This window comes from Ranitomeya imitator, chromosome 2 (genome assembly GCF_032444005.1).
Source record: "Ranitomeya imitator isolate aRanImi1 chromosome 2, aRanImi1.pri, whole genome shotgun sequence".
NCBI lineage: Eukaryota > Metazoa > Chordata > Amphibia > Anura > Dendrobatidae > Ranitomeya > Ranitomeya imitator.
The window spans coordinates 450,140,011-450,145,275 of NC_091283.1; positions in this window are offsets into that span (position 1 = coordinate 450,140,011).

The following is a 5,265-nucleotide window of genomic DNA, read 5'->3' on the forward strand; positions in this document are numbered from 1 at the left end:
AAGCTCTTCAGCTCCAAGGACGTCCACCCATTTCTTCTGATACATGTTGGTACCAATGACACGGCAAGGAAGGACCTACCGACAATCTGCAAGGACTTTGAAGAGTTGGGGAAGAAAGTAAAGGAACTGGATGCACAGGTAGTTTTTTCTTCTATCCTTCCAGTAGACGGGCATGGCACCAGGAGATGGAACAGGATCCTTGATGCAAACAACTGGCTAAGACGATGGTGCAGACAACAAGGATTTGGATTCCTGGACCACGGTGTGAATTACTGGTATGATGGACTCCTCGCCAGAGACGGACTACACCTCAACAAACCTGGGAAACACACATTCGCCAGAAGACTCGCTACACTCATCAGGAGGGCGTTAAACTAGAAGAAGAGGGGACGGGAAGAAAAACATTAGACTCGAACAAAGACGACCCAGGAAAACATACTCAGAAGGGAGGTAAGAACATTTCTAAAACAATCCACAGTGAGGAGATTGGAACAAAACAAAATCCTCTAAACTGCATGCTCGCAAACGCCAGAAGCCTGACAAACAAGATGGAAGAACTAGAAGCAGAAATATCTACAGGTAACTTTGACATAGTGGGAATAACCGAGACATGGTTAGATGAAAGCTATGACTGGGCAGTTAACTTACAGGGTTACAGTCTGTTTAGAAAGGATCGTAAAAATCGGAGAGGAGGAGGGGTTTGTCTCTATGTAAAGTCTTGTCTAAAGTCCACTTTAAGGGAGGATATTAGCGAAGGGAATGAGGATGTCGAGTCCATATGGGTTGAAATTCATGGAGGGAAAAATGGTAACAAAATTCTCATTGGGGTCTGTTACAAACCCCCAAATATAACAGAAACCATGGAAAGTCTACTTCTAAAGCAGATAGATGAAGCTGCAACCCATAATGAGGTCCTGGTTATGGGGGACTTTAACTACCCGGATATTAACTGGGAAACAGAAACCTGTGAAACCCATAAAGGCAACAGGTTTCTGCTAATAACCAAGAAAAATTATCTTTCACAATTGGTGCAGAATCCAACCAGAGGAGCAGCACTTTTAGACCTAATACTATCTAATAGACCTGACAGAATAACAAATCTGCAGGTGGTTGGGCATTTAGGAAATAGCGACCACAATATTGTGCAGTTTCACCTGTCTTTCACTAGGGGGACTTGTCAGGGAGTCACAAAAACATTGAACTTTAGGAAGGCAAAGTTTGACCAGCTTAGAGATGCCCTTAATCTGGTAGACTGGGACAATATCCTCAGAAATAAGAATACAGATAATAAATGGGAAATGTTTAAGAACATCCTAAATAGGCAGTGTAAGCGGTTTATACCTTGTGGGAATAAAAGGACTAGAAATAGGAAAAACCCAATGTGGCTAAACAAAGAAGTAAGACAGGCAATTAACAGTAAAAAGAAAGCATTTGCACTACTAAAGCAGGATGGCACCATTGAAGCTCTAAAAAACTATAGGGAGAAAAATACTTTATCTAAAAAACTAATTAAAGCTGCCAAAAAGGAAACATAGAAGCACATTGCTAAGGAGAGTAAAACTAATCCCAAACTGTTCTTCAACTATATCAATAGTAAAAGAATAAAAACTGAAAATGTAGGCCCCTTAAAAAATAGTGAGGAAAGAATGGTTGTAGATGACGAGGAAAAAGCTAACATATTAAACACCTTCTTCTCCACGGTATTCACGGTGGAAAATGAAATGCTAGGTGAAATCCCAAGAAACAATGAAAACCCTATATTAAGGGTCACCAATCTAACCCAAGAAGAGGTGCGAAACCGGCTAAATAAGATTAAAATAGATAAATCTCCGGGTCCGGATGGCATACACCCACGAGTACTAAGAGAACTAAGTAATGTAATAGATAAACCATTATTTCTTATTTTTAGTAACTCTATAGCGACAGGGTCTGTTCCGCAGGACTGGCGCATAGCAAATGTGGTGCCAATATTCAAAAAGGGCTCTAAAAGTGAACCTGGAAATTATAGGCCAGTAAGTCTAACCTCTATTGTTGGTAAAATATTTGAAGGGTTTCTGAGGGATGTTATTCTGGATTATCTCAATGAGAATAACTGTTTAACTCCATATCAGCATGGGTTTATGAGAAATCGCTCCTGTCAAACCAATCTAATCAGTTTTTATGAAGAGGTAAGCTATAGGCTGGACCACGGTGAGTCATTGGACGTGGTATATCTCGATTTTTCCAAAGCGTTTGATACCGTGCCGCACAAGAGGTTGGTACACAAAATGAGAATGCTTGGTCTGGGGGAAAATGTGTGTAAATGGGTTAGTAACTGGCTTAGTGATAGAAAGCAGAGGGTGGTTATAAATGGTATAGTCTCTAACTGGGTCGCTGTGACCAGTGGGGTACCGCAGGGGTCGGTATTGGGACCTGTTCTCTTCAACATATTCATTAATGATCTGGTAGAAGGTTTACACAGTAAAATATCGATATTTGCAGATGATACAAAACTATGTAAAGCAGTTAATACAAGAGAAGATAGTATTCTGCTACAGATGGATCTGGATAAGTTGGAAACTTGGGCTGAAAGGTGGCAGATGAGGTTTAACAATGATAAATGTAAGGTTATACACATGGGAAGAGGGAATCAATATCACCATTACACACTGAACGGGAAACCACTGGGTAAATCTGACAGGGAGAAGGACTTGGGGATCCTAGTTAATGATAAACTTACCTGGAGCAGCCAGTGCCAGGCAGCAGCTGCCAAGGCAAACAGGATCATGGGGTGCATTAAAAGAGGTCTGGATACACATGATGAGAGCATTATACTGCCTCTGTACAAATCCCTAGTTAGACCGCACATGGAGTACTGTGTCCAGTTTTGGGCACCGGTGCTCAGGAAGGATATAATGGAACTAGAGAGAGTACAAAGGAGGGCAACAAAATTAATAAAGGGGATGGGAGAACTACAATACCCAGATAGATTAGCGAAATTAGGATTATTTAGTCTAGAAAAAAGACGACTGAGGGGCGATCTAATAACCATGTATAAGTATATAAGGGGACAATACAAATATCTCGCTGAGGATCTGTTTATACCAAGGAAGGTGACGGGCACAAGGGGGCATTCTTTGCGTCTGGAGGAGAGAAGGTTTTTCCACCAACATAGAAGAGGATTCTTTACTGTTAGGGCAGTGAGAATCTGGAATTGCTTGCCTGAGGAGGTGGTGATGGCGAACTCAGTCGAGGGGTTCAAGAGAGGCCTGGATGTCTTCCTGGAGCAGAACAATATTGTATCATACAATTATTAGGTTCTGTAGAAGGACGTAGATCTGGGTATTTATTATGATGGAATATAGGCTGAACTGGATGGACAAATGTCTTTTTTCGGCCTTACTAACTATGTTACTATGTTACTATGTTAGTTATATTATTGTACATAGGAGCAGTATTATAGTAGTTATATTCTTGTACATAGGAGCAGTATTATAGTAGTTATATTCTTGTACATAGGGGGCAGTATTATAGTAGTTATATTCTTGTATATAGGGGCAGTATTATAGTAGTTATATTATTGTACATAGGAGCAGTATTATAGTAGTTATATTCTTGTATATAGGGGGCAGTATTAACATAGTAACATAGTAACATAGTTAGTAAGGCCGAAAAAAGACATTTGTCCATCCAGTTCAGCCTATATTCCATCATAATAAATCCCCAGATCTACGTCCTTCTACAGAACCTAATTGTATGATTATTATAGTAATTGTATGTATTATAGTAGTTATATTCTTGTATATAGAAAGCAGTATTATAGTAGTTATATTCTTGTACATAGGAGCAGTATTATAGTAGTTACAGTTAGGGCCAGAAATATTTGGACAGTGACACAATTTTCGCGAATTGGGCTCTGCATGCCACCACATTGGATTTGAAATGAAACCTCTACAACAGAATTCAAGTGCAGATTGTAACGTTTAATTTGAAGGGTTGAACAAAAATATCTGATAGAAAATGTAGGAATTGTACACATTTCTTTACAAACACTCCACATTTTAGGAGGTCAAAAGTAATTGGACAAATAAACATAACCCAAACAAAATATTTTTATTTTCAATATTTTGTTGCAAATCCTTTGGAGGCAATCACTGCCTTAAGTCTGGAACCCATGGACATCACCAAACGCTGGGTTTCCTCCTTCTTAATGCTTTGCCAGGCCTTTACAGCCGCAGCCTTCAGGTCTTGCTTCCACTTTTTGGCACTCATGAACTCCTGGGTAGCTTTGGCTGTATGCTTGGGGTCATTGCCCATCTGTACTATGAAGCGCCGTCCAATCAACTTTGCAGCATTTGGCTGAATCTGGGCTGAAAGTATATCCCGGTACACTTCAGAATTCATCCGGCTACTCTTGTCTGCTCTTATGTCATCAATAAACACAAGTGACCCAGTGCCATTGAAAGCCATGCATGCCCATGCCATCACGTTGCCTCCACCATGTTTTACAGAGGATGTGGTGTGCCTTGGATCATGTGCCGTTCCCTTTCTTCTCCAAACTTTTTTCTTCCCATCATTCTGGTACAGGTTGATCTTTGTCTCATCTGTCCATAGAATACTTTTCCAGAACTGAGCTGGCTTCTTGAGGTGTTTTTCTGCAAATTTAACTCTGGCCTGTCTATTTTTGGTATTGATGAATGGTTTGCATCTAGATGTGAACCCTTTGTATTTACTGTCATGGAGTCTTCTCTTTACTGTTGACTTAGAGACAGATACACCTACTTCACTGAGAGTGTTCTGGACTTCAGTTGATGTTGTGAACGGGTTCTTCTTCACCAAATTAAGTATGCGGCGATCATCCACCACTGTTGTCATCCGTGGACGCCCAGGCCTTTTTTAGTTCCCAAGCTCACCAGTCAATTCCTTTTTTCTCAGAATGTACCCAACTGTTTATTTTGCTACTCCAAGCATGTCTGCTATCTCTCTGATGGATTTTTTCTTTTTTTTCAGCCTCAGGATGTTCTGCTTCACCTCAATTGAGAGTTCCTTTGACCGCATGTTGTCTGCTCACAGCAACAGCTTCCAAATGCAAAACCACACACCTGGAATCCACCCCTGACCTTTTAACTACTTCATTGATTACAGGTTAACGAGGGAGACGCCTTCAGAGTTAATTGCAGCCCTTAGAGTCCATTGTCCAATTACTTTTGGTCCCTTGAAAAAGAGGACGCTATGCATTACAGAGCTATGATTCCTAAACCCTTTCTCCGATTTGGATGTGGAAAC